The following is a 22229-nucleotide window of genomic DNA, read 5'->3' as shown; positions in this document are numbered from 1 at the left end:
TTTGTGATAAAAACTATGACAGTACCGATCTGACTTTGCCTACTATACATGTTATAATATGCCATGTCTATCTAGCCTACATCTTTGTATTTGCTTGCAGATAGGATTGACCTTAAAAAAGATCTAAATCTTAACAGATGATATTTCATTTGCATATGCACTGTGCATTATAAAGAATTGCCCTTTTCATAAAATATCATTTTCAGCTTGTCTTATCCTTTTTTCCCATCTCAGTGCTTTTTTTCAGCGACTTCCTTTTCTCCATGCACTCATTCCAGCGTTGGCTGAACTTGATTGATCAGGACTGTCTTCCTAATGAGGTGGATGGTGGACCACGCCTGTGGAATGTGTCGGCATGGCCAATTGTAGTCTCAACCAGAAGTGTATGTGACAAAGTAGGAGCACAGCTCTGAGACAATTGCCACCCTGTTGGAATTAAATACCCTTTAAAAGGAAGTGTGTGAACAAGGACCTTTATTACAGGATCACCCAAAAAAATTCAATGAAAGCTGCAGATATAATTTTTTTATTGCAATACCACGTTGAAGCTTATGTAAGATTTTAGTAATTGGATTTAGACCTATTTTAATTGCTGGAAATGCTGTGCAGTCATTGAATCTTTCCATTTTCTTTATAGAAAAATGAGCAGCCTTTTAACAATGGGATGATTTAAATAATAGGTGTGTAAGTAATATCAATTTTTTGCACAGTGGGGGTTATTTATGAAAGGCAAATCCACTTTGCACTGCAAGTGCACTTGGAAGTGCAGTCGCTCTAAATCTAATGCCACATACACATGATCGGAATTTCGGCCAGCAAAAGACCAATGAGAGTTTTTCATCGGAAAATACGACCGTGTGTATTCTCCATCGTAATTTATCTGGCCGAATTCCCGCCAGCAAAAATTTGATAGCATGTTCTCAATTTTCCCGATTGAAAAATTTTCTATCAAAAATTCCGATCGTGTGTATGCAATTCTGACGCGCAAAAACTCACGCATGTTCAGATTCAACTACACGATGGAAGCTATCCCATCGTACGTGTTGTACGTCACCGCATTCTTGGCCGTCAGAATTTGTTGTCACCGTGTGTAGGCAAGAGCGTTTGAGCGGAATTCCAACGGGAAAACCATCAGAGCTTTTTCCAACGAGAATTCCGATCATGTGTACGCAGCATAAGGGGTAGATCTGAAATGAGTGGAAGCTCTGCTGATTTTATCATCCAATCATGTGCAAGCTAAAATGTGAATTTTTATTTTCCTAGCATGTCGCCCTCAGATCTACAGCGACTTTACTTACAAGTGCACTTTCAGTGCAAAGTGGATTTTCCTTTAGTAAATAACCCCCAGTGTGTTTAATTGCATTTTGTAATGGCAGTGGTTATTTTGTTTTATTATTCAGCACTGCACAGTTTGGTAATACTATTCATGAATTATTATTTAATTGCTAATCTTTTATAAAGGGTTATATATCATTGAAAAAATAGTGCTGCCTTTTTGTGGTTAGACAAACCCAACACCTTTCACTGCTCACAGACCAGCTAGTATTTCCTGCAATCAAGGCCTTGCAGTCAGTTCTACTGTAGTCCACCATCCAAATAATGGGCCACACACTGAAGATGTTCTGCTCCAGCCAAGGTTTATTGTATACTGCTCACTTCCACCCATAGCCATGCCTTCAACATGTTTCACCCATAAGAGGCCTAATTATGGGGATTATCATGAATCCCCGTGATTAAAGTGATTCTAAAGGTTAAAAAAATTAAAATAATAACAAACAGGTTATACTTACAAGTTATGTAATGGTTTTGCACAGTGCAGCCCCATCTTCTCTATTTGGGTCCCCTGCCAGCAGCCCTGGCTCCTCTCCCCTGCTGTGTGCCTCCAATAGCAAGCCTCTTTCTGTGGGGGCACTCAAGCCAGCTTGCTCCCAAGCCATGCTTTTGTGATTGGACATTGTCAATTTACACATGGAGAATCGACAATAAACGACCTGGAGGGATGGGGTAAACAGTTGAATCTCTGTATTTGCAGACTATACTAAGCTAAGCAGGGCAATAACGTCTCCACAGGATGTGTAAACCTTGCAAGAAGGTCTGAACAAATAAATGTAGAAAAATTTTAAATAATGCATTTGGGTGGCAAAAATATGAGGGCAATCTATTCACTAGGGGGAGAACCTCTTGGGGAATCTAAGAAGTACATCCCAATGAGCAATGGCTGTACTTCTCATTTTAAATCGGTTTTCCACTCGGAAATTAGTGGAAGCTGCTGACTTTTAATAAGGACACTTACCTGTCCAGGGAGCCTGCAATGTCGCCCCCCCACCCCCCCAGGTCGATCTGTCCATCGGATCGGGTGCAGGCGCTGCCATTCCAACGAAGGGAAACCATCAGTGGAGCCTTGCAGCTTTACTGCCCATTTCCTACTGCGCATGTGCGAGTCGTGCAGCGCTTTGTGAATGGCCAGCACACACACACAGTTCCCAGAAGACAGCGGGGGGACTCTCTGCACAAAAAGGATATGATGTCCTGTGCCGCAGACCAGATGGATCGGAAGTGCACTATGTAATTCATGAAAAGGTATGTTAGAAGAAAAACTTTTTTTTTATATCCAATAACGAGGGGTGGAGAAGTGGTCTTTCATTTAAGATCACCTCTCAAAAGTGGGTGGAACTAAAAAAAAAACTTTAGAACCACTTTAAGCCTATTGTGGCTGAAACATGTACACACGACCAGACCTTCCTGCAGACTAGGTCCGACAGTCTTCCCAAGGAACTTTTGGCGGAGTTCCGACGGACTTTCCGATCAAACGTTCGTTTTTGAACGTGATCTCGTAAACGGGACTAAACAAGGAAGTTCAATAGCCAGTAGCCAATAGCTTCCCTTGCATCTTATTTGGTCCGTCGGACCAACACACAGACGAATATTTTTCCCAGTTTTAGTCCGTCGGAATTGAGCCTGTTGGATAGATTTGAAACATGTTCTATTTCTAGGTCCATCCAATTTTTTTTTTTTTTTTTGAATAACGATCGGATTGTCCGACGGACTAATCCCTTCGGACCCATTCTGACGGAAAGTCCAGTCGTGTGTATGCGGCATTAGTGGTATGGCTTTGGGTGGGAGTAAGCAGTGTGCTGCCATTGCAGTAACCCTTGGCTGGAGCTGAATATTTTTGGTGTGCAGCTCATTATTTGGATGTTGAATTTTTGCTGTCAAAATACATAAACATTGGATGATGATTAAAAAAAACCTCAATGAAACAAAGGGGCACAATGGGAAAATCTGTAAGCTGTAAGGCAACCTACAATAACCCAGCATACTGGCAAGAAAATACTGCGTACAAGTCAAATGGAACATAAAGCAGAAATTTCTAATACCGGTGGTGGTTATGGAGAGGTGACAGGTAGACAGATGGAAAGGTGGCAAAGCAGATGGAAGTGTGACATCCACAGATCCTGTATAGCAGGAATCAAATAAAACTCACGGATGAGAAATAAGCCAGAAGACCTGTTCTAGACTGGGGGAAACAGGAGATGCATTTATCTGTATTATTCATGCAGTCATAAAACATAATTACATGTGCATCGCATACTTCTTTTTCATTCTCTCCATGTCCCCACTCTGTAAACTTGCCTGCACCACACATAGCCTTTAAGACAATGGATTAATTAGAAGGGGTGACGATTAACAAGCTAACCTTTGTAAAGGAAAACAAGTTCCTACGCACGATTACATGAAGTAATTATAGTTCAGCCCAATTCTTTATCTCACTGTGATAAAAAAAAACAGCCTGAGGACTTCATAGCGGAGCTCCTTGGTACCTTATTGCCCCAGACTTAAAATCATCACCAAGGGAACATCATTTCTGTAGGCAGGTGAATGGCAGATGACGGCATTGGCAGAGGCCTTTATACAGATCTAACAGCCTTCTATGGATACTACAGAATCCACCACACCATGGGGTGAAAGTACACAGAGCGAACACATAGCTGAGTGCAGTGAATAGTCCTGTCTCCAGGGGAGCCGGCTGTGGCTTGTGTGCGTTATCTGAAATGTTCAGATGCCATGTGCTGTGTATTTACCAAGAGATAATGTATCTGAATCAGAGATCCAGGGAAAGAGGGACACAGGTTGACGTGGGAAGGGGGGCAGCTTGGAGAATGAGGCTTGTAGGCGTACATATAGCCATAGAAGCGTTTATAAGTGCTGTAAAAAAAAACAGGCAAACCAATGGACACAGAGAAAGAATTTTGGCTCAATATCCTGTAATATTAGCTTTAAAGTATAACAAGTCATACATTCAGATCTGGATAGAGTAGTGAGGGGTTAGAACCACTGTACCACTGGTGGCCATTAGGGATGAGCTTGATGTTCAGATCGAACATAAGTTCGACTCGAACATCGAGTGTTCGCTTGTTTGCCGAACAGCGAACATTATGGGGTGTTCGCAGGAAATTTGAGCGCCGTGGAATGCCCCATAATGCACTGTGAGATCGCAGTGCATTACTGTATGATGATTGGCCAAAGCATGCACCTGACCTGCATGCTTTGGCCAATCACAGAGTGCTCTGCTAAGAGAGCCATATTTGGGTGCATTTGGCCAATCATGGCTCAGGGGGACTAAGTCCACACTCCATACTATATAAAGCTGCTTACACGGTGGCCGTGTGTAGTGTGGACAGAGAGATAGCTGATTTAGATTAAGCAGGCAAATTATTCAGTTAGTGGCAGTGCATTTGATTGATATATATATATATATATATATATATATATATATATATATATATATATATACACTCTGCATTTAGCATAGACTATATATTCATTCAGTGTTTACTCTATATTCAGTCAGTGCAGGCATTGTATTAATATGTGTGTGTGTGTGTGTGTGTGTGTGTGTGTGTGTATATCTATCTATCTATTTATATATATATATATATATATATATATATATATATATGTATATATATATATATATATATACTGTATATACACAGACACCTCAACCTGCAAAAACTCTTTTCAGGGAGGTGGCGCTTTGTGCCCACAAACGCACCCAACCCCTCCCCACCCTCCAACCCCCGCGGCAAAATATTACTTAAACCATATAATAATAGATTTTTTTACATTTTAATTTGTTTTAAAAAAAAATTCACAATGCTTTTTTACTTTTTTTTTTTACACTTTTTCATTTTTTAGAATTTACAATATTTTATTTTTTATTTTTGGGGGGCTTTGGTGAGATGTCAGGGGTCTAAACAGACAAACTCGCTCATTGTGTCCTATTACTATTTCCCCCCACAGCTGGCGGAAGAGGAGGGAAGCCGGTTACGGGGGACAAGGGGTGGCGTAGAAGGGCACGGAGGTGGATGGGGGAGGAGTACACAGAGAAGCTGGGGATGATCGGTGCAACGTTTTCCTGTCGTAGCATTTTCCTGTGTAGCTTTCATTTGTAGCATTTTCTGTGCAGCTTTCATTCATAGCATTTTCCTGTGTAGTTTTCATTCGTAGCTTTTTCCTGACGTAGTATTTTTCCTGTCGTAGCATTTTCCTGTGTAGCTTTCGTTCGTAGCATTTTCCTGTCATCGTTTTTCTTTTGTAGCACTTTCCTGTCGTAGTTTTTCGTTCGTAGCATTTCTGTTAGCTAGTGCTCAGATCCAGGGTCTGTCACATCTACGGATCCATACAGCCTGAGGTTTTGTTTCAAATTGATTGTCGTCTCACAATCTTCTCACCCGTATACCATACGTCATACATGCATGTTCACCATTACACCTTTACTACTACCTCTTTATCCAGAGTATTCCGAGGGCTTCTACCAAGGGTGGGAAGGTTTCATAGGTTTATGTCTCTGGATTTCGCTGCATATTGCCTCTGCAATTTGGCCATCTGCCAACACTATCAAGTATCCATCAGGTGACCAGCATTTCAGGCCCTACAAACTCCTGTCAGTCTGTCCATTTTTTGCAGCTCACCATCTCCAAGCCATGATAAAAGTTATTCAGGGTAGTCAGGGATGTTCTCTTAGGCATGGCTACCGATTACCGGCCAGGTTTTCGTGGTGTTTCAAACTTCCCGTCTCCTAACCTTGGCGCAGTTAGTGCTCTAGGCAGTTCACTTTTAGTACGCTTACAACTTCCTCATAATTAGAATAGACGGACAAGCCAGGGGTTCATGGTCTCATTACCGTACCACAGTAACCTTCTCTGCAATCTCTGATCAGTTCTTTCTCCCTTTCCCATGCATCCTCTCACTACAAACAGTCCATTCTCATGTCCAAGTTTACCTTCCAAAATTAGGCTTGAATTCCTAAACCCTTTTCTGAATTTTCATCAGGATCGGAGGCAACTTTTGTAGGTCCCGAACAGGGGGTCCCTTTCTTTTATCATCAGGTATATGGGGTGCTGGAGATGCTGTTTTAGCAGTTACATACAGAATCCCCTTTTTTGTAGTCATCCGGGCATTCGCTATTTTCTGGACTGATGGTTGTTGCTGGCCCTTCATTGAAGCTTTCACATCACACCTACTTTGTGTCTCTTTTTTCCCCCTTTTAAGCATACTAACCAGCTAGGCCAAGGCACACATTTCCAAGTGAAGACTCTGACTACAAGTTAGAAGGCTGGCTGCAGGCTAGCCTGGATTTGTAGGAGGAGTCTGAGGGCTATATATCCCTCCTCCTCCTCTATCAGATCCTTGTTGGCTAATTTCTGGGTTCCCAGCCACCCCTTCCCCCATACTTTCATAATTTCATTTACATATTCATTCAGGGTATGCCCTCTTTTAGGCATACTGACCAGCTAGGCTAAGGCACACCTCAGGTCTTGGTAGTTAGGATTATCATATTTCCAAGTGAAGACTCTGGCTGACTATATATATATATATATATATATATATATACACACACACACACACACACACACACACACACACACACACACTCTGCAGTGTAGCCTATATCTACAGTGCATTTTGTGGTGTACTGTTTCTAATACACTTCAGGTGGTGTACACAGTATCTAATACAATGTGTACAGTTTCATCTACACTTCTGGTGGTGTACACAGTACACAATACATTGCAGCTGTAGTACAGTTGCTAATACAGTCCAGGTGGTGTACACAGTATCTAATACAGTGTGTACAGTTCCTACTACACTTCTGGTGGTGTACATAGTATCTAACACAGTGTAGTATGGTGTTGTAAAACAAAATATACATCATGTCCGGAAGCCCACTAAAAGAGGGCAAGCAGCCTCTGTGTCTACAGTAAACAGCGCTGATCATGGACATGGTGCATCCTCTGCAGGTAGCCGTGGGGTATGCTTGTGCTTTTTTTCTGCTGGCCGTGTTATTGAGCCAGAACAAGCAGAAGAGTTGGTGAAGTGGATAACAAAGCCATCCTCCTCCTCCTTATCCTCTGTCACCCAGGCTCAGAGTAGTTTGCCATCCAACGCAGCTGCCAAAGCGGCCTATTCCACCAGCTCCTTGTCCACAGTCACTCCTTCCATAGCCCCAACATCATACATGGAGGAGTCCCCAGAATTATTTAACCACAGTGTCAGAAACATGCAGCTGGAGAATGAGCAGCGATTTGAAGGCTCTAATCTTGGTTCCCAGGTTGGGGAAGAGAGTAACGTGAGCCTAGAGAGAGTGGGTGCTCAAGAAGGACAAGAAACTTTCAGTCATGTTCCCCCCCAGCTGCAGCATACTGCCAAGTTTGCTCCAGTGATGAGGAGGGAGGGGATGATGAGATCACTGACTCTACGTGGGTGCCTGAAAGAAGAGAGGAGGAGAAGGTGGAGGCACAATTCCAAAGAGGCCGGATGTCCTCTAGGGGGCAGCTTAAGGGCAACCACCCTGTTGCATCACACCGCAGAGCTCCACAGGTATTGGGCGCTTCTGACTCCCTGCTAACTTTTAAAAGTTCCTTGGTGTATGACTTTTTCGACACGTGTGCAGCAAATCGCACTGTTGCTGTTTGCAACCTATGTCTGAAGTGGATCAAGCATGGCCAGAACAGCTCCCAACTGTCCCTGATTTTGAGGGACCATCCCTGATTTCGAGCAATGTCCCTCTGTCCCTCATTCCTCCTCATTTGTCCCTCATTTTGTTTTGATCTATATAGATGTATATAAAATACACTTTTTATCTATAAAAAAGTGTTTTCCAGCACCAAACCTTTCATCTGATTTCTAAATTGCTGCATTTGTAAATTCCAAAAGCCAATATAAAGGAATAGTAGTGGTAAAAAAAAGCACTTGTTGGTTTAACAAATCTTGTTTTTTTGTATAATTATCCATTAAGGGGGTGTGGCCAGGGGTGCGGCCAGGGGTGCATCCTATGCCTGCATACTTTTGCTGATAGGTGTCCCTCATTCGCATTTCAAAAAGTTGGCAGGTATGTATACTATGTGCACATCAGTACTTCACGGCTCACCCTTTTTGTTCTAAATCTTAACCACTTCCTGACCGATGTATGTCGGCAGAATGGCACGGGCAGGAAAGGCGTACAGGTAGATCCATTTGTAATTGCCGCCCTGCCGGTCGGGACCCCCGTGAGTCTGGACGCAGGTCCCGCAGACTCGATCACCGCGGGGATACCCGCAATCATCTCACGGGGAGGCTGAACGGGGAGATGCTGATGTAAACAGCATCTCCCCGTTCTGCCTAGCAACAAATGACACTGATCTCTGCTCCCTGTGATTGTAGTGGAGATCAGTCTTCACTAACACACAGCCCAGCCCCCCAAAATTAGTAACACGCCCCTAGGACACACTTAACCCCTACACTGCCACCCCCTGGTTAACTCCTTCACTGCCAGTGTCATTTACACAGGTATCAATGCATTTGTATAGCACTGATTGCTGTATAAATGACAATGGTCCCAAAAATGTGTCAAAAATGTCCGATGTGTCTGCCAAAACAATAAAAATCACTGATTGCCACCATTAAAATATTAACCACTTAAGGACCAGGCCTCTTTTTCAGACTTGGTGTTTACATGTTTAAAACAGTTTTTTTTGCTAGAAAATTACTTAGAACCCCAAACATTTTATTTAGTTTTTTTCTAACACCCTAGAGAATAAAATGGCGGTCATTGAAATACTTTTTTTCACACCGTATTTGCGCAGCGGTCTTACAAGCGCACTTTTTTTGGAAAAAAATCACTTTTTTGAATAAAAAAATAAGACAACAGTAAAATTAGCCCAATTTTTTTTTATATTGTGAAAGATAATGGTACGCCGAGTAAATTGATACCCAACATGTCACGCTTCAAAATTGCGCCCGCTCGTGGAATGGCGTCAAACTTTTAGCCTCAAAAGTCTCCATAAGCGACATTTAAAAAAATTTACAGGTTGCATTTTTTGCGTTACAGAGGAGGTCTAGGGCTAGAATTATTGCTCTCGCTCTACCGATCGCGGCGATACCTCACATGTGTGGTTTGACCACCGTTTTCATATGCGGGCGCTACTCACGTATGCGCTCGCTTCTGTGCGCAAGCTCGTCGTGACGGGGTGTTTTTAAAAAAAAAAAATTTTCTTATTTATTTTAATTGATTTTATTTATTTTTACACTGTTTAACCACTACAGATCCGCGCTATTGCCAAATGACGGCATTAGCGCGGACTTACATTTCCGGGACTACGTCTATTGACGTCGTCCCGGATACGAGCGGCCTGCGCGCCCCCTGAGGGGCGCGCGCGGCGCGCTCTGTGATCGGCGAGTCCGTGAGACTCGCCTGATCACCGATCCGTGCAAGGGGTCGATCCCGACCCCTTATCACGTGATCAGCTGTCAGCCAATGACAGCTGATCATGTGATAAAACGGAGCCGGAGAAAAAAAAAGCCGATCACCGGCGGCCGTGATCGGGACATCAGTCCCGATCACGGCCAGCAATACAGCTGACCACCTGCCCCCTGCCAGTGCCCACCTGCCCACCGCCGTGCCATCCTGAATAAAAGTAAGTGCCCCCCATCAGTGCCCCCCATCAGTGCCCCCCATCAGTGCCCATAGTGCCTACAGTGCCACCCACAATGCCACCCACAGTGCCATCCAGCAGTGCCACCAACAGTGCCACCCACAGTGCCCACAATCTGCCTCAAAGGTGCTGCGACCCAGTGCCGCCCATCAGTGCCGCCCATCAGTGCCCAGCAGTGCCGCCCATCAGTGCCCAGCAGTGCCACCTATCAGTGCCACCTATCAGTGCCCATCAGTCCCATCTATCAGTGGTACCTATCAGTGCCCATCCGTGCCACCCATCCGTGCCACTTATCCGTGCCACCCATCCATGCCATCTTATCTGTGCCCATCTTTGCCCATCAGTGCCGCCTTATCTGTGCCCATCGGTGCCGCCTTATCTGTGCCTATTAATGCCGCCTTAACTATGCCTATCAGTGCCCACCAGTGCAGCCTATCAGTGCCCACCAATGCAGCCCATCAGTGCCCACCAATGCAGCCCATCAGTGCCCACCAATGCAGCCATCAGTGCCGCCTAATCAGCGCACTTCAATGAAGGAGAAAAATGACCCGTTTGCAAAATTTTATAACAAACTATTAAAACGTGATTTTTTTTTTTTTTTTTTTTTGCATCTTTTTTTGTTTGTTTAGCAAAAAATAAAACTCCGAGCTGTAACTAAATACCACCAAAAGAAAGCTCTATTTGTGGGAAAAAAATGATAAAAATTTCATTTGGGTACAGTGTTGTATGACCGCGCAATTGTCATTCAAAGTGCATCAGCGCTGAAAGCTGAAAATTGGTCTGGGACTGAGGGGGGTTTAAGTGCCCAGTAAGCAAGTGGTTAAAAAAAAAAAAAAATGGATCACTTTTATTCCTATAACAAGGAATGTAAACATCCCTTGTAATAGAAAAAAGCATGACAGGTCCTCTTAAATATGAGATCTGGGGTCAAAAAGTCCTCAGATCTCATATTTGGGCTAAAATGCAAAAAAAAAAAAAAAAAAGAAAGAAAATCTGACATTTAAAAAAAATATACCTTTAAGAGGTATGGGTGGAAGTGACGTTTTGACGTCGCTTCCGCCCTCCTATGGTATAGAGATGAGTGGGGGCCATCTTAGCCTCACTTGTCTCTATGCCCAGCTAACGAAAGGACCCGATCGCCTCCGCCGCTACCGACGGCTCCGGTAAGCGGCGGAAGGTGCGGGAGGGCGGCGGGAGGGGGGGTGGCACCTCTCCCGCCGCCGATAGCGGTGATCTCGCGGCGAATCCGCCGCAGAGACCACCGTTATCGTACAGCCGACCGCCGCCTGAAGAGATGGATATCTCGGTTGTGGCAGCAGCTGCTGCCGTTACCGAGATATCCCTCTTCAAAAATAGGACGTATATTGTCGTGCGGCGGTCGGCAAGTGGTTAATAGAAATGCCATAAAACTATCCCCTATTTTGTAAACGCTATAAATTTTGCGCAAACAAAACAATAATCGCTTATTGCAATTTTTTTTTACCAAAAATATGTTGAAGAATACGTATCGGCCTAAACTGAGGAAAACATTTTTTTTTTATATATTTTTGGGGAATATTTATTATAGCAAAAAGTAAAAAATAATGCGTTTTTTTCAAAATTGTCGCTCTATTTTTGTTTATAGCGCAAAAAAATAAACCGCAGGGGTGATCAAATACCACCAAAAGAAAGCTCTATTTGTGGGGAAAAAAAGGTCAATTTTGTTTGGGAGCACCGTTGCATGACCGTGCAATTGTCAGTTAAAGCAACGCAGTGCCGAATAGCAAAAAGTGGTCTGGTCTCAAGCCAGCAAAATGGTCCGGTCTGAAAGTGGTTAAATATGATGGCAAAGCAATTGTTCTATGGGCATCCCATATTTCCTTTCCACCAACCAAGTTATATCCCCTAATAAATAAAACAAAACAATGCAAATGACTGTTCATTGTCTCAGAAGTGATAGATGGAGGTCTGGCAGCGGGGGGACATGGTGGATGTTAGTTACTAGAAGCAACCAAGTGCTACAAGAAAGAAAAGAAAGAATGGCAAAGAAGAATGGGCAAAAATGTTATTCTCTAGATGTGCAAAGCTGGTAGAGACATCCCCAAAAAGCCTTGCGGCTGTAATTGCAGCGAAAGGTGGTTCTACAAAATATTGACTCGGGGGGGGCTGAACATTGCTTTTGGTGTCCCATTGCTGACCACTTCATGTTCTACTGTTCAAGATACTGTTATGCGAAGTAGCTAGAAAGGGAAGAAGGTCTTCACACTCTTGTAAGTGTTCTAGAGTATTCCACAGCTTCCTCAAACCTATCCAGGTTACTGTGCAATACATTTTAAAAAGGCAACCCCTACCAGACTGTTTATTAAGCCAAAGGAGTCAATGTTGCCATTTGCCTATCTGCTGTTACACAGAAGGAAGGGAATCTGGAACCAGTTTCGGGACAAGGTCATCCAGCGCCCAGGGCAAAGATGCCAAACTGTGCCCCCCTTTCCCTTAGGGTTAGGGTCAGGGTGCCAGCTACCCCTGCAATAAACCATTACGCCAGGGGCAGCCATCCCTCCTGCCCACCCCTTGTCCCAGCCCTGTCTGGAACACACATAATCATCTCCTGAGGGGGTAGTGCTACACCTTGAAAGCTAAGATAGGATTTTCCTCACTTTGGAAAAATATTCCCTCACTTATTGTTGAGTTTACTGGAGAGGAAGTAAAAGCAAATCTCACTTTGGGCCCATTTACAACTTTGCAGTGCCTTTAATGCAATTTTAACACGTTGGATTAGGGTAGCCTATTGAATTGAATGGGCTGCCTAATGCACCAAAGAAAGGCGCATTCTTGGCAGCATATGTTAGGACATTGTAGTACAATGTACTGTTCCATTATGCACATTCAATGGTAAGGTGTATTGAGGTGCTATTCAGAATGAATTGGCAGCACAGCACCAATACATGCAATGTTCACACATTACCGCAACAAAGCAATTTAAATCTTGCTTAGTGAGACACAGATGGCAAAAAAAAAATAAAAAATGGCTCTGAATATAGCAATAGAATTGATTTAACTATTCACTATAAACAAAAATAAATTAATTAAATAGAATATCTTCACTGATGGCTAAAATAGGGTAAGCCTTATTCCGTGTATGGAGTAGGTGAACTGTAATGCCGCATACACATGATGGGAAATTTGGCCAGCAAAAGACCGATGAGAGCTTTTGGTCGGAAAATGCGAACGTGTGTACGCTCCATCGGACTTTTGCTGGTCAAATTTCGGCCAGCAAAAGATTGAGAGCATGTTCTCAATTTTTCGGTCAGAAAAAGTTCCTATCCGAAAATGCATTTGTGTGTATGCAAGTCCGACACGCAAAAACTCACGCATGCTCATATTCAACTACGAGACGGAAGCTATTGGCTACTGGCTATTGAACTTCCTTTTTCTAATCCCGTCGTACGCGTTGTACATCACCGCATTCTTGACAATCGGAAATTGGTGTGACAGTGTGTATGCAAGACAGCTTGAGCGAAATCCCATCAGAATTTCGGCGGAAAACCTTCAGAGCTTTTTCCGCCAAAAATTCCGATCGTGTGTACGCGGCATAAGAAACAGTACACTATTCATCTATAAAAACTTGCAAAAACTCTGACAGAACAGTAACAATAACTAAGTTGGCAATCTGCCTCTTTTATTTTACACATTATTATACTTAGGCTACTTTCACACTGGGGCGTTGCGGGTGCTGGCAGTAAAGCAGCGCTATGTTTTAACCCCCGCTAGCAGCCGAAAAAGGGTTAAAACCACCTGCAGCGGCACTTTGCAGGCGGGTTTGCAGCGCTGCCCCATTGTTTTCTATGGGAAGGGGTGCTTTAGGAGCGGTAAATACACCGCTCCTACAGCGCTCCAAAGATGTGGCTTGCAGGGCTTTTTTGACCGTCCTGCAAGCGCACCGCTCCAGTGTGAAAGCGCTCGGGCTTTCACACTGGAGAGACAGCAGCGGCTGTTTCAGGGCACTTAGCAGGCGCTATTTTTAGCGCTGTAGCGCCTGAAAAGCACCCATTGAGAAAGGGGCCTCAAAGTCAACAACATGATGTGAAAGCGGCTGTGTGCTGGCACTGGCAGCCCCGCTACTCTGGGCCACTGCTGACTATGCATAAATCTGTCCCTAAACACAATTCAACATTACTGGATACAAATCACTACTGCTACGACCACCACTGAATGAACATCCTTGACCACTGGACAGATAAGCACAGCTCTAGTCCTGTTCATTTTAACACTGGTTGAATTTAGATAATCCTGTCCAAAAGTACCTATTGGCCAACACATCACAGATCTGTTACAGTGTACTACATTGGACACCAGTCACAAAAATTCATTTCGATTAAATATATTTATCAATAGTCTCTAAAAGCTATGAATCCATTTTTGTGTGTACCAATGCCTTTCCAAACCCTGGTATTACCTAGTACAACATACTAATGACATCACTGTGCTGTGTATAGCCTGTGCAGAGGGAAAAGCTGTGGGAGAGACCCAGCTGGCCCCATCCACTAGAGGCTGCTTGCAGCAAACAACCGGAGGGGGGGGCGGATTCAAGGCCAGTCACCCTGCACAAGTAAAGAGAGCACCAATGGCCGGTCTTTATTACAGGAAGCTCCCACACAGAGGCAACGTTTCACACTGAATTACTGCACAGACCTGAAAGAATTACACAAAACATGCCAGCATGCACAAGTTTCAAATATAATAGATACTTGCATTGAGACAATGGGGGTTATTTACTAACGGAAAATCCACTTTGCACTGCAAGTGCACTTGAAAGTGCAGTTGATGTAGATCCGAGGGGGACATGCAAGGAAAATAAAAAACAGCATTTTAGCTTGCACATGATTGGATGATAAATTCAGCAGAGCTTCCCCTCATTTCAGATCTACTCCTCAGATTTAGAGCCACTGCACTTCCAAGTGCACTTGCAGTGCAAAGTGGATTTGCCTATCGTAAATAACCCCCAATATTTGCTTTACCTGGAGTTCAGCTCTAAGCCCTTGTACACACAATCGGACATTCTGACAACCAAATCCGTTGGATTTTGTCCGACGGATTTTGTCCGAAACTGTTGCATACACACAGTCGGACAACGTTGTCAGAAAATCCGATTGTACATAACGTGATGACGTTATTTTGTTACGACGGGACTATGTTCAGGCTAGTAGCCAATAGCTTTGGTCTAGGAATTTGATCTGAGCATGCGTGGCACTTTGTCCGTCGGAGTAGGCTATAGATGATCGGAGTATGTCCGATCGGAGCAGTTTGTCGGAAAATATGTCCGGCAAGTTGGAAAATTTGGTCCGACGGATATTCCGACAGAAACAGTCCGATGCAAACCACACACAGTCGGAATATCCGATAACACGCTCCAATCGGACACATTCCGACGGAATCTCCGACCGTGTGTACAAGGGAAAAGTCTGTACAGATAGTATATTTCAGTTTTTCTTAAAGTGGTTGTAAAGGCTGAATGTTTTCTACCCTAACAACTTTAGTTCCAAAGATTTACCCCCTCCCTTCCTGACCAGGTACGTTTTTGAAATACGGCACTGTTACTTTAACCACTTCAATACCAGGCACTTTCGTCCTTTCCTGCCCAGGACAATTTTGAGCTTTCAGTGCTGTCGCACTATGAATTTTCTTCCCACAAATAGAGCTTTCTTTTGGTGGTATTTGATCACCTCTGGGTACATTTGATGGGGGCTGTGCTGATAATCCCTGTCAGTGCAAACCAAGGAATGCAGTTTATTGGCACTTCCTGGTTCACACGATGATCAGCTGTGATTGGTCACCGATGATCACATGGTAAGAAGCCTCTGTCAGAGGCTTCTTATCATGATCGGAGTGTCAGGATGACACATCGCACTCGCGATCGCCGAAATGTGCGCCCACCGGCATGTTATCCTGCTGGACATCATATGACGCCCAGGCAGGATACCAGAACCACTTCCCGGCCGTCATTATGTTATAGGCCGGGCGGGAAGTGGTTAACTTAAAATTGTGCAGTCGTGCGATGCTGTACCCAAATAAAATTTGTCCTATTTTCACCACAAACAGAGCTTTCTTTTGGTGGTATTTCATCACCTCTGCAGTTTTAATTTTTTGTGCTTTAAACAAAAAACAACCAACAATTTTGAAAAAACAAACAATATTTTTTACTTTCTGCTATAAAAGATATTCCATAAAAAAATGTAAAAAAATCTAATTTCTTCATCAATTTTAGCTAATATGTATTCTGCTACATATTTTTGGTAACAAAAAAAAAATCCCAATAAACATATATTTATTGGTTTGCTCAAAAGTTATGGCCTCTACAAACTATGGGTTAGATTTATGGAATATTTTTTTACTAGTAATGATGACCTATAGCGGGACTGTGATATTGCGGCAGGACAAATTTGACACTAACTGATACTTTTGACAATTTTTTGGGGACCAGTAACACTAATACAGTGATCAGTGCTAAAAATATATCACTGTACTAATGACACTGGCTGGGAAGGGGTTAACATCATGGGGGTTAACTGTGTGCCTAGCTGGTGTTTTGCTATAGTGGGGGAGGTGCTTGTACTAGGGGTAGTCATAGATCCATGTTCCTGCTTTGTAGGAACTCTAACCAAAACCACATGAGAGCAGTAAAACCTAACAAAGGTTCCAACTTATCCTCATGCAATCCAAGATTTTTGGGATGAAGTTAGTCTTCATTGATGAAGTACAAAGTATAAACAGAAAAGTCAGTGCTATTACCCATATAACACATAGATAGCAGAGCTCCCAGGTGCTCGATCCACAGCTGCCTCAGTAGAGTAATGTGGAAAAAATTATCCGCACTCTGGTTGTTGCTCTTGAAATTTCTTAATTTTATTGATTAGCCACAGTGGACAAATGCAGATTAAGTCAGGTGACGCGTTTCAGCCTATAAGGCCTTAGTCATAACCACCAGTCTTTAAGGTACACCTGCATCATTCTAAACCTAAACTACCAGCAGATATGAAAAACAGGCACCTGGTATGGTTCTACTTTTACCTAGCTTGTAGGATTCCCTAGGACCACCCAGAGCCTCATTAATGCAAATTTTGACCACAACATGGTCCCTTCCCAACTCACTACTAGTCCCTCTGTGTGATGTTTGGCCTTAATGACCAACAGTGAAATGCAGGAGGTAGTGGGGGGTTGCCAAGTTCAACTTGATTATGTACAAACAGTATCTATAACAGCCTTTCTCAACCCTTTTAAGACTGGAGGAACCCTTGAAATAACTGTCTAGTCTCAGGGAATTCCTGCCTATAATTACTATATCTACCGCTCAAGGTACATTAGTGTGATGGTCAGTGGGAAGAATGGTCCTTATATTTTTTGTCATTAGGAAGAATTCCCCCTTAGGCCGGCCATACACAGAGACAGCTAAAAACATCATGACTGTCAGTGGTTACATATCTGAGAGGTCAAAATTTCTCATAACTCAACAAAACCCTAGTAACCTCTAGAGGAACCTTAGGGTTCCACAGAACCTGGTTGAGAAGGGCTGCTTTAGAAGCTATGAAGCAGTATCAGTTGACACTTCTTCATTCTTGCTTCTCACATCTGCTAGCGGTATAACATTTAGGATGAGCTTAGGTGTACTTTACAAAATCCTTCATTCTCATATTCAGCAATACATGACCTATAGATATGCGCATAATACATTGCTATGTTTTATACAAAGGCAGTGCAGCCTCCTCTCAGAACATCTTCTCTGGTCCTGATGATCATGATACAGTATAACTATGTTTGGAACACCTTGCTTTGAACTGAGTAATCGTATCTCACATTCAGCATACAGAAGAGATACTTTGAAGTATTTTTCTGTTCCCCAGCATGAGACGAGGAATGGTGCACTTGTTAAAAATCAAGGACAAATGTTTAAGCGTTGCAAAGTGTTCCCAGACATGCCTTGACAGCTCTGATGAAAGGTACGTAGTGGGTACTTTCTGTGTTGTTCTGTATTTACAAGCTCCATCAGCAGGCTTAGGAAGGGTAATTGTCTATGCAGATCTCCACAGTTCTGGAATATATGCTAATGTATACATTTAGTGAGTGCTCTCAATTTATCTTTTTGGCATTTATTGCATTGTACCTTTGTTTATGTAACCACAGACGTAACATGATTACTATCTAATAATGCCGAGTTACAGATTTTAGGGGACCAATAAATTTTGTATTCTGATAGCTTGTGTAGCTTGTGATGTAGTTAATTCATATATTGAGTGCCTATAGAGTGCCTCCGCTATTCTATTTATTATCATTATTATATTTTCTCCTAATTCTCAGTTTTATCATTATTGCATTTTCTCCTAATTCACATAAAGGTCAAGCTGCCCCCCAAAAGTAAGGCAAACTATAACTTGAGCAGTTGCAGCAATACTTTAAAAGAAGTGACGTTTTAAAGCATATCGAAACCCAAGAACAAAAGTTGATCGTAATGCAGCTTACTGGTCCTTATGCCGCGTACACACGAGCGGATTGTATGGCGTACTTAGTCCATTATACAATCCGACGGACAATCCGTCATAGTTTCCACTGAACGGACTTGACCACACACGGATACACAAACAGTCCGTCGAAAGCTTGCGCGATGACGTGTACAGCATGTACGACGGGACTAGAAATAGGAAGTCCAAGACACAGCAAAGCACCCTTCCGCTGTGTAAATCCTTTCTGGGCATGCGCCATTCTTAGTCCGTCGAACTAGCATACTGACGACCGTATTGTCCGCTGAAACCAAAGTACGACGGACAGATTTTTGGAAAAACCGAAATTCTTAGTACTCCGGACTGCACGCTGAAAAAGTCCGCTGAAGCCCACACACGAGCGGATTGTCCGCTGAAATGTGTTTCAACGGACTAAGTACGTCAAACAGTTCGAGCGTGTGTACGCGGCATTAGATACACTATATTACCAAAAGTATTGAGATGCCTGCCTTTACACGCACATGTACTTTTATGGCATCCCAGTGTTAATCCGTAAGGTTCAATATTGAGTTGGCCCACCCTTTAGCCCCTTACACACTATCAGTTTTTCTGCTGAGTTTTTTCTTCAGGTTTATCAAAACCATGTAGTGCAAGGGCCTGCCTGATTACATACAAACTGAAACTCCTAAGGTTTGACCTCATATTATATGGTTTTGGTAAATCTAAAGGAAAAACTTAGCAGAAATAATGATAGTGTGTATGGGGCTTTTGCAGCTATAACAAAGTCAACTCGTCTGGGAAGGCTGTCCACAAGGTTTAGGAGTGTGTCTATGGGAATGTTTGAACATTCTTCCAGAAGCGTAGTTGTGAGGTCTGGCACTGATGTTGTATGAGAAGGCCTGGCTTGCAGTCTCCGCTCTAATTCATCCCAAAGGTGTTCTATCGGGTTGAGGTCAGGACTCATTGTGAACCCCACTGTCTCACTGCCTAACCTACTAGAGAAACTATCAGCCTACAGCCAAGTCACCAAATTCCAAATTAATTACACCAAATCAGAAATCCTGCCCGTTACTGTATCTCCAGAGATGGCCTCTGCCGTGAAAGGGTCATTCCCCTTTACCTGAGCGTCTTCCTCCATACGATACCTCAGCATACACCTCACGGACAACCTAGATACCCTATACACATACAACTATATACCTCTACTTAAAAAAATCAGTATAGATCTAAAGTCATGGGACAAGGAGACCTTTACGAGGATGGGCCGCACGAACGTCATTAAAATGACAATCTTGCCCTGTATATTTCTCCTGCAGATGGTGCCTGTCCATCTACCCTCACGCTTCTTTAAGGAGCTTCGCAGCCTTTTCATTCGGTTCATATAGAGAGGTAAGAGACCACGATTAGCAATGGCGATGTTGCAGCGGTCTAAGCGAAATGGGGGTCTGGACCTTCCTAACATCTACCAATACTATCAGGCAATTGCGCTACAATGTATTCTCAACTGGAGGTTTCAGAAAAGCTCTAAAATGGGGGTGCAGATGGAAAAGGTCATTGCGGTTTGAAACTTAGCATACGCTCCCTGGGTTCCAAAGGGGGCCCTTCAGAGTGGGTATCCCCGTTGACTGCACATACCCTTAAGGTTTGGGATAGAATGATCAAGGCCTTTGCTCTGCCCCCCCCCCAACTTTGCCATTGGCCCCCTGCCCCCCCCCCCCACTGAGAATAATTACAAAATACTTTCATGGTGGTATTGTGTACCGGTGATCCTGTCTAGTATCTATCCATCAACTTCGGATTTGTGCTAGAGGGGTTGTAGACAGAGAGGAATGCTTCTCCACATATGGTGGTATTGTCCCATACTGAAACCCTTTTGGACTATTGAACTATGGATGGTAAGCATATTTCTGATGGAATTGGGGTGGAGATCCCTGACTTACCAAGGCACTTCCTTCTTCACATCCCCCCCATGCCTCTATTACGCTATAAACATAGTGCTCTCCCCCACCTGCTCAACGTGGCTAGATACCTAATCCCAATTTATTGGAAAAGTCCATGCATACGGAGTGAGGTGGAATGGATTGAGAAGGTGGGGAAGTGGAGGGGTGGCTGGCCACCTGCAGGGGTACCCAGAAAAGATTTGACCCCACTTGGGCACCTTGGAAGGACTAGACTTCTGGGATATTCCCAGTCTCACGCAGCTTGGACATGGCCTTGCTAGCATTGGCTGACCCCAAATTTAAGCAAATTAGCTCTGATGAGCCGGAACCCTTTGGGTGATGGCCCCTTGGTGGCAGAACCTAGCTAGACCTCGAACCAGGTATGAACAGGTTTGAACACAGCGAATGAAGTGTCCGCATTGAGTGAACAATAAGTTGGATCCTTATTATTTCTGTTCATCTGCATCACAAGTTTAACAATATGTAGTGGGTTCTGTCCCAATTGGGATACTGTTTGATACTAACGGGGCCGTCCTGCCACTTCCCTTTTGAGGGAAGGGGGGAGGTCTTCAGGGATCGATTATCCAGAACTAAGGAGGACCCTTATTGGTTTACTGGTCCAAGATAGGATCTATACTGCTCACTGGTTAACGATATAGTATTTTGTAAAATGTTAAAGAAGATGACTAATTTAGTTATTTCTCTATGTTTTATTACTTCTTCTTTATATATATATATACATATATATATAAAACTATATATTGACCCCTAGTGGAGTTATAGTTTATTTCAGCCCCTCTCACTGTCATATTTGCTGGACAGATCGGGGGGCATCTAAATGTGGAGAAAGTTGTAGATGAAGGCATGTGAACTTAAAAAAAACATTCTGATTGGTCACATTGATGGCACTTACCAATCAGAATCGTTCTGGTCTGCGGGGAAGAGGGAAAAGAGTGGGGATTTAAATCCTTGACCTCTGGAGCAGCTGCGGGAGCACTGATAACTCAGCAACCTCGGAGGTAAGTACAGTGGGGACTGGTGGGGGAGGGTCCGGTGTTAGTTCACCTTTAAATTTTTTCTGTAAAGGTGAACTAACTCCTTAAGTATATCTATAGCCAAAGTTTTTTGGCTATAAGAATTATAGTCATAATACTCTGGCCACTCCCCTCCTTTAATGTGTGCCTCAAGCTACCTATGGGATATTGTAGTAGGCACCTGCGATGCATACAAGCACATTATGCACACAGTTTACTACGGCTTTAAATGTAAGCCATCTATGCCCATCTTTAGTTAGGAAAGATTTATAAATTATGCCACAGTTTGCTATGGCTTTAAATGTAAGCCATCTATGCTCGATCAACTTGGGTACAACCAGCATGTTGGATTTTCGGCGCGCGATTATTGGCAGTGGCTATAACCACTATCAATAATCGCTGTGTTCTCCCGGCAGTGATGGCTGTATATGTATATATGTATATGTATATTCTATACAATATTATTTTTACCATTAATGGGGAATTTCAGTTTGATGATAAAATATAATGATACAATTATATAGGTATATATGTTATTAAAATGTAATTTTCATTTCAATCTGAAGTCGCTGTAATTTTCAAAAACTGGTAATGCATGATTTTTGATGAACACTGTGACGGAACCGATCCCACACTCCGATTGAGTGCTTCCGTCAGTATACCGCTTCCTAAGTCTGAATATAGATATCAGATATTCCAACCGCTCACAAGCACAAAACAAGATGACACTTGCTTAGCTGCTCAACATGGCACAGATTATAGTGGGGTTCTCATTCACCCTGTGCCCCTTAAAATCCAGGGCCCATA

Source organism: Lithobates pipiens, unplaced genomic scaffold (assembly GCF_037356315.1).
Source record: "Lithobates pipiens isolate NorthernLeopardFrog02 unplaced genomic scaffold, aLitPip1_a1.2 Scaffold_1, whole genome shotgun sequence".
Lineage (NCBI taxonomy): Eukaryota > Metazoa > Chordata > Amphibia > Anura > Ranidae > Lithobates > Lithobates pipiens.
This window is presented reverse-complemented; position numbering follows the sequence as displayed.